We start from the raw sequence: 9,572 nt of genomic DNA, 5'->3' as shown, positions 1-9,572 counted from the left end.
TAAACTTTATTAGTCACTATCTTTCTACACAGCAATTTCCAAGACAATAAAGCATTTTTCAGTATCGGAAGAGGTATTTTATTCCATTCCTCTTGAGTAGCTTTTCAAAATGCAGGAAGGATTGTAAGTGGACATCCGGAAAATCCGCTTTTTAAAAGTTCAAAAGGGCAAAACTCCATGAGTGATGCATCAAGAGATTTAGCAAAGATATAAACTAAGGGTATTTGTTTCTTTTTAATTTTTTTCGGGCAATTAACAGTGGATTTTGATGTATGGCTGCTTGCTTTGTCTTGATGGAGTTCTTCAGATTAATGGCACTGTGGGTAAAGAGAAGGTATTTCATATAGGAAAAATGCCTGTAAAATATGTTCCTGGCAATATCTGGAGTTGATCTTAACATTTTTATCCACTCTCTTTATTTTCAATTTGACCTTATAGAAAAATCAGAAAAAACCACAAAGCTTTTAAAAAACCTTTCCAAAGGTTCTTTGAACCATGTTTTAAGACTTTTTCCTTCTCTTTGATGGTAATAAATGGGTCTCTTTTTATTGCAGTCATTTAAATACATCCAAGATTAATCTACCGTGGCAATTTTTTTTTCTTTCTGTCCTGATAAATGTTTCTCATAAAGAACTCTGAAGCGCGTTCTGTGTTCGACGATATGTTGCGGAGAAAGACGTGGCACGTTATTAGTCCAAAGCGATTTTAATCCCGAAGACTATTAGTTTCGTTTTGGCATTTTGCTTCGGACTCATAAATGTCGGTTCACTTTTCAAACTGTTGCCACAAAATGTTAGAGTCCTGCATTATATTTGAAGAAAATAAATAATGAAAAATCTGCATAAATGTATGTATATTTCTCGTATTGTGATATAACAACGGTACATAGAGTCATCGAATTTTGAATAACGTAATCCTCCAACGAATATGAGCATGTGGAAGACCAAATTTGAAATTTGAAATTTGTTTTATGATCGATTTCCTATTTTTTAAAACTTTGACGAATTTTTGATTAACAAACTCAAGGATTTCAAAGCGAGCAATGGCAACGTTGTGCAGAAAAAACATTTTTATCTCCAGCGCGTGAGTCTCTGTATCGGAAATTCTAAAGATATGCTCGTTTTAAAACTATTTTGCGATATTGCTGTTGCACTGGATCTTATGGTTTAAGTGCGAGGAACATGATATGTAATAAAGAAAGGTAACACACAAAATGTTAAAAAACTCCCCTTTGGACGTAATTTAAAATCTGAAATATTTCAGTTTTTTTTTTTTTTTTTTTTTTTTTTTTTTAATTTAAACCAGCATTACTTACTTTATTTACAGTTGTTGACACTGAGCATTGATAAAATGATTTTGCAACTGTTCTTTGACTTAGCAGATTTCTTTTAACATTAAAGATTTTACCTTTGCAACATTCGAAACATTCCGTTTTTTTCCTTGGATGTGTATTTGGAAGAATTTTTTCCCTTTGAAGCCAAACGGAAAAACTGTTCCAAAAGCGTAGTTTTATTCATAATTGTTTTCTTTCTTGTTGAAAATAAACTTTCGTAGCTTTAGGTAACGAAACATTATGGCTTTCGCAACATTTTTAAACCCTAGATGCGAATAATTTTCATCTGAAAGGACGCAAACATAGCCGCCCATCTCTTGCTTCTTTAAAAGCGCTATTATTTCCAAACAAATAATGTTTTTTGTTTAATAGCAAAGCAAAAACATCTAAAAAATGTGCTAACAGCCTCTTTAGTTATCCTACCAGGACATGGCTGTCTCTTAATCTGCTTATGACGGGTTCTGAATCGACAGTGAGTTTGGCTACAAACTATGTCCTCTGGAGTGCAACAAGGATGACAAGATATAAAGGGTTAAATTACCCTTTATTTTCCGCGATATTACAGGTACTCCCTCACTTCGGGATACAAAGACCAACCACTTGTGGTCTGAACGTAAAAATAGAAAAACTACTTACTAAAAATAAGAGTTAACTAAGTCCTTTACACAAATGACTAACGCTAAGACTGAACCTTTGGCCTTAAAGGCAGACAGCAACTAATGGCAAGTTCGCGTGAAATACAGTGGCAAGGCGGCTCACTTTCTCTCCATCTAACTCTGTTCTTGGTGAAAAGCCACAACTTAAATACTTGGGCGTTAGCAAGTACAGTTTGCATAAGCAAGTTAACGCGTTTTTTCTTGCCGTAAGTAGCAAATAAGAGAGGACAGTATAGTTTTAAAATAAAATAAACGTTAGTAAAACTTAAGATCCTTACAATCCAATTACGAAATATTGTTATAGAGGGAATTAAAGCCAGATTTCAAACATTTTAATTAATTCTATGTGCTTTAAGATCGCATGATTTCAACTCAAAACTTTACATTAATTTTTTTATAATCATATATGTTTTTTTTTTTTTTTTTTTCAGAATTATAGAAATCTTAATTTTATTTCATAGCCTTTTTTGTGCCGCCTTTTTCGTGCATATTTTTCGATATAGGAATATTACTGAGCTCTTAAAATAAAATATTTATTGCAAATGACGTGTTAAAGTTATTATTACATAGGTAATTTATGAGTATCGTTCTATAAGTTTTAATGCTAATTACAAATACAAAGTATGAAGTTTTGTCTATAATAAAAAATAACGTTACCTCTATTTAAAGACACCTTGAGTAAATTGCCCCAACTGGTTCCATACACTTTGCTTAAGCTATACAGTATAAAAGAACTTCAAGGCTCGATAAAACATATGTCTGATGCCTAGTAACTAGAGAACTTCAAGGCTCGATAAAACTTATGTCTGGAACGCAGTAAACGTCTTAAGAGTAAGTTATGCATTTGTGATTTGATTTCGTTCGTTTATTTAAAGTTGTCTAGATTACTAATTTAATTTAGTAAAACAAATATTTCTGTGCCCATTGTGTAACATATGACATTAACAACACTTTTTGTTACTCACAATAAAGCTGTAATCACCCATAAAAGTCAGTGCATTTAATTTATACCAATTAATTGCATTATTGAAAACCAAAACAGCTTTAAATTATAATATAGTACATTTGAATCACTCAAACAATTAATCAACTAGGTCAACCAGATTTCGGTTTGCCATTAGTAGCTTTAGAAATTGAAATTTCACTTCCTTAAAATGCAGAGAGAGCAAAATGTACTAGAGGCAAAAATATCTGAGATTGAAAGTGGTATACCCACATAATTTCCTAGATCGATAGTTTTTTCGTAGATTAGTTTAATTATATAAAAATTCCGGTGTACGTGTCTGCATTCCACCCCTTATACGAAATCAGACGACTCCACAAATTCATATATTCTTCGTCTCATAATAATCATAGAGATAACAGACAAATTAATTTTGAAAGCTCTTCTAAACATCGGATGCTTTGAAGAATAAAAACACTCTTTGCTTGATAAAAAAACACAATTCTTTTGAAATTCATATTTGAGATCAGAAATATTAGACTGTATTCTAACTTGTAAATAAAGGGTGTAGAGACATTAGGTATTTAGGAAGCAGGCAAGGTGAAAAATATGTAACGCCTTCCCCGGAAATCGAATCACGGACCTCTAAATTATGCGCTGAGGGTGTAGACCACCACACCACGAAGGCTCGCTAAGAAGGAGGGAGAAATACCTTATATACTCCCCCTTTTAAAGGGCGACTGGGGCTTTTAGGGGGACCCAATCGCCACATCCTGGGTGAGGAGAATCATCATCCAACTCTATATTAGTCCGGGCGCCACTGTAGAGACGTTAGGTATTTAGGAAGCAGGCAAGATGAAAAATAGGCAACGACTTAGCCGGGGATCGAACGACGCACCTCTCAATTATGTGCTGAGCGTGCAGACCACCACACCACGAAGGCTCGCTAAGAAGGCGGGAGAAATACCTTATAAGGGCATGCATTTATTTTAAAAAGTGATAACTAAAAAGATGAAATTTCAACATATAAATATTCAAGTATTTAACTTTTTTTCTTAAAAATACTTTCTAATGTTTCTAAGGCATATAATTTCTATATAGAAACAATTAAAACTCAGCTGAAACTTTATTTCAACCTCATCTGTTGCGGAGTTTGTTTATGCATTTCTTTCTTGAAAAGAAGACGAGATAAACAAGAAAATATCGCATAATTATAATGCAAATTACCGCTTCAATAAACAATAAAAGAAAGGAAAGTAAGCAAAGAGAGGCTTTCAAGCTATATGTTACTCTAAACTGCATTATTGCCATTAAATAGCATTCTGGACGATATATCTATTAGCCATTCTTTTGCACTTGACCTGAAAAACGTATATGACAATTGCTATAGAAAACTTAACCATTAAGCTATATTTATAACTTGCAATTTGAAGAAAACGTTTGCTATGCATCTGCAGTTTTATTTGAATTAAAATAATTATGGTTATGTATTTCCTTACAAAGAAAGTACAAAATATACTAAGATGCTCTAGAGTGCTCTGCAGTGAGCCTACTCTTAATTACCTACTGCTTATCAGCCTGAAAGCTTCTTAGAGTTAAAATATTGGCATATATACAGATATGTTTCCTTTTTAGCAGAATGACTTCAATTAGAATATGTCGAATATAAAGTACTTCTGTGCAGATTTGGAAATCTGTGAGAATTCATAGAATCCATTTTGACACGCTGAAATCGGAAACTAGTTCTTTCGTCACTAATAAAATATATCCGAAATTGTTCCATTAATTACTTTATATAAGATACTACCACAGAATGGAAAATCATTTACGTGTTTTAGAAGCCCCTTGAATTATTTAGTGGGCATTAGATCGCTAGATGAGGGCACATTTCTTTCCTAATGAAGGACACTAAAATAGTTCGAGCGGTATGCAGTTGCCGATATTTTGAGGTCATTACCAACTGAGTTTAAGAACACTATATCTTGCTAAATCCTATCATGTAATTCTCATCTGAAGCACTCCCAATCAATACCTTAAATTGATTAATAGCTAACACAAACAAGGATTAAATAATAATAGCTTCTCTAGTCAAGCAAGTTTACCAAGTTTACAAGTCTTCTTGTAAACTTGGTAAAACCCTGAAACGCAATTTCTTACCACCGTACTTTAAAACAAACAGAAGAAATTTCTTCACGGAGCTTTCGGGCGCCACCTGAACAAAAAATTATTCTACACTGAGCTTTCGGGAACCACCTGAAAAAAATTATTTTACACTGAGCTTTCGGGCACCACTTTAAAAAAATTATTCTACACTGAGCTTTCGGGCACCACCTGAAAAAAATTATTCCACACTGAACTTTCGGGCACCACTTGAAAAAAATTATTCTACACTGAGCTTTTGGGCACCACCTGAAAAAAATTATTTTTCACTGAGCTTTCGGGTGCCACCAGAAAAAATTATTCTACACTGAGCTTTCGGGCACCACCTGAAAAAAATTATTCTACACTGACCTTTCGGGCACCACCTGAAAAAAAATTATTCTACACTGAGCTTTCGAGCACCACTTGAAAAAAATTATTCTACACTGACCTTTCGGGCACCACTTGAAAAAATTATTCTACATTGAGCTTTCGGGCACCACTTGAAAAAATTATTCTACACTGAGCTTTCGGGCACCACTTGAAAAAATGCCCAATCATGTTTAAGGTATAAATCTCTAAAGCTCATTAACAGTCCATCCTTTGACGGTATTGAGATCTACCTGCGACAGAGGAAAAAAAAATGGCTTAAATTTACTTCACATAGAAACTCACAATAATCCCACTGAACTGGAAGATAGAGGGCCAGATTATTTCTGTACTTCTTATTATGAGTTAATAACAAGCGAAGTACTAAAACACATCACGGACATGGACAAAAATGTTTGGCTATTATTTATCAATTAGATCTCTTTTTGATATCTGAGCAACACGAAAAGAGTTAAAAATGTGAAACGTACGGGTGAATGCTAGTAACAGCTTTCATAAGCAAACTTCGGAAATACTATTTCAAGCTTCACGAGATATTCATTCTTAATGGGTTCCATGTCATGCAGATATCAGAAATGATGGTGTTTCTAATATATTAGTAAATGACGGCAGGATGGAGCTTTTGCGAACATCTTACGAAATAGTATATACAAAGCCCTCCTGTCTTCATTTATGGTACTTCAGGGCTCCCCCATAGCAGTAGTTATGTATGAGTGTCGCAGAGTACAAATCTATCGTTGTCATGGGTCAAGCCCTGTCCCTTTCTTTCAACAGGTACAAAAAGTATTTTCGATTTACCTGAAATGCTACTCTAAACAGGCCAAGTTATCTTCTTTCACACGTTGCAATGTAGAAGAAGGGTCTTCTTTGCCACTGGAAAACGATATTCAGAACGTTATGCAATAGTCAATAATTTGAGGTCGTTAAACTCTGACTTTAAGAACAATGTATCTTGCCTACAATCTTCAATCGTTCTACTCTTATTTGTTTACGGAAGTACTAGTTCTTCATTGATTCCAAAGAAGTGAGTCTGTTTACTTCAAAGTTGCGCAGGTTTTTTAACAAAAGTGTATAAACCTATAACCTCCTAAACGTCTCCACAATATTTTTTTATGGCATTCTAGTTTTGAAGATAGTTCGTTTTTGTTTCATTGTGCTGCACTCACAGCCTTTCCTCAGAATGTTCAGTCTGTTTCTTCGATAGTCTTTTGGATAGTCTTTCTTAATTAACCCTTTCCGGCACGCTACCTTTTAAAAATCGGAGTTTTGATTTTAAAAAAAAAGGGTAGGCAGTCTAAATAGGCCTAGAGGAGTACACAAGTAAAATTTTGTGAAGATAGCCCTTATCGTTTGAATTCTGTGTGCCTAAAGTGGCACACTGATTGAATAGAGCTTCGAAAAGAGTGCTGAAACGAGCACTGTTGTCAATGAACTGACCGATGAGATGTGGAGAAACAAAGAATACAGACTTTCAGTTGTCCTATATTATCGGTGAGCCCGGTCTGGGCACACCTAAAGTTCGCCGTTAGATTTTAGGCAAGATTTCAAGGTAAAAATTTAAAACTAATGTAGAATAAGAAGATTGGCATACAGCCCAAAAAATAACATAGAAATTTCGTTTCAAACAATTCCTTTTATACCCTAAAAAAATCTGGAATATGTCTTTCAAAAATTAGGGTCTTAAAAAACTAAACATGGCTAAATATATGGACTGGTTTGTGCTGAGCTGCCATCTACTATAAATAAAGAAGGTTCAGAGTTAACCTATAGTAACCTATAAATCCTTTTTCATTCGATATTTCTGTGCGTACAGAAGGAAATTTTTAGGTGTGTCCAGACCGGACACACTGTGCCGCGAAGAGTTAATATGCCCTCCCCTAAATGTTACCTAATCGATACATGTTGAGTCGCATTCAACGAGAACATTGAAATTAGAAAATGTTTCATTAAAATTCCAAAAACTTCGAATTAATATGTATAAATAAGTTCTCTACTTAAAATTGAAAGTAATGAATAATTTTGCGCTGATTAAGTTTATCTCCTTGTTGAAAATCTTATGAGGTTTTTGAAAGGCAAAGATATAAATAGAGTACATAAAATGACAAAAATAATCACGTAACTCCATTACTTAAATAAAAGTCAATTAGGATAAAATTAAATCAAAATTATTTCATAAACAAAATTAGCTAACTAAATCGGATGGCAACAGGTAGTTTCATATCTTAGCTTACCTAAGCTAACACTTCTTATGATAACTAAAAACAAAACTTTAATGGCTAAATTTCGCTCAATCTTCGCGGCATTTCTGTGCTAAATCCATTACCATTTTTTCAACATAAGTTAAAAAAATACTCTTGAATGAATTTGTTTGTAGATTCTTCGATTACATAACATGATGACTAAGCAAGCTGTGTAATCAGCTTAGACCACCAATAGAAGTGAAAGTGTGATGCGAGAGAAAAGTTTTAATTTATTCATGAATTAAACTGAATTGTATTTTCTCAATCTAAGTCCGCGGATAAAACAACAAAACATCCATAAGAAGCACAAGTAACAAGTCTGGTTCAAGCATAAGTCTGGTTAGCATAAGTTTGGTTCAAGAAAATAAAGGTTCAAGGAATTTGGGAAGATTTCATAAATTTGAGTTTCACCATAAATAAGTATGGTTACGTCCTGAACAGGAAAATTATTCTAAGATTAAGCTTCTTTAAAGAAACAAATACGCTTACCGAATACTCTATGCTGAGGTTGCTAATTTTGCATCACGTCAGGCAATCTGCATCTACCACAATTTAATATAAGAGTACCATCTATCCTGTCCAATCAAGAAAATATAAAATTCTTCTTCTTCTATCCATTCTGAAAAAAAAAATAAAACTTCATGAGAATTACTTTGCTACGTATATTGAAATGAACATAACTAGGACGAGAATCATGAGCATAGAAATCAACAATTTTCAATGACATCTTCCAGTGTTCTAGAGGCAGATGCATATCACATAAATTAAAACTGTATATAGATCACTGGGAATACATAGAATATACGCATACGTAAGATTACGTATTGAACTGGATTGCATATGCTCTGTATTATTAAAATTACATGCAAATTTATAAGGAGTTTTCCTCATTTCTCACTACAATTTTTTAGTCTATAATTAGAAGCATATCCGCCTAACAGTCGCAAGAGTTGGCTTTCATATCCGGACAGGAACACAGTTGCTTTTCGTGTTTCTTGCATTGAAATGTCACACAGATTTATGTTTTTAAAGTTTATTATAATCTACAGGGACGTAAACAAACAACATTCAAGTAATCTAGCTGAGTTTCAGAATTTAGTTTTTCTAATTCAATTTGTTAAAAAATTTTAATTTTAAATAATTTATGCATTTTTAAAATTAAAATCTACTATAAAAACTTTGAATAATTGCTTATGCCTTGCTTATTCGCGACTTTAATTTGAAGGAAAAACAGACCTTCCAGAGTTTGATTTATCATTGAAACAAAATTAACACTTGAAATTTAAAAAGTGATACTTTTATGTTTTGAGAAATTTAAGAGCAAATTAAACGAAATGTTCTAACACTTCTTCTCAAAATGTCAGATTTCGTTTTCATTACTAAGATGTTACCGATTAAAGTATTAAAAGACCAGTATATTTTTTTATATTTATGAAATTTTCCAAGAGGTAAGAATAAGTTATTTAATATGGCATCCTAACTACGTTTATGGCATCCTAACTACGTTTCAACGTTGTTCGACTGTTTCTTTAAGAATACAGTAGAAATGTTGAAATAATACGCATAAATTTAATAAGAAATAACATTGCTTTATATTTTAACATTGGAAGGCAAAACTGAGTCATTTGAACAAGAAAGAAATAAGAATGAAAACACCGGACTTTTCCATCTTAGTGGATATAGGATCAGGATATAGGTTTGTTGAAATCAGGCTTAAGTAACACAAAACGACTACAATGGGAGATCTCTCACAAATGATATATCGTAAAAAATTAATACCTTTTTTTAGCAATTTTTTATTAATTTTATTACGCAGTAATTTTCCAATAAATAATTGCTACTGACACGTATATATATATATACATATATAG

This window comes from Stegodyphus dumicola, chromosome 11 (assembly GCF_044657685.1).
Source record: "Stegodyphus dumicola isolate Sdum_Otavi_A_Nest chromosome 11, ASM4465768v1".
In the NCBI taxonomy this organism is placed as follows: domain Eukaryota; kingdom Metazoa; phylum Arthropoda; class Arachnida; order Araneae; family Eresidae; genus Stegodyphus; species Stegodyphus dumicola.
The sequence above is the reverse complement of the archived record's forward strand: the minus strand, read 5'-3'. Positions refer to the sequence as shown.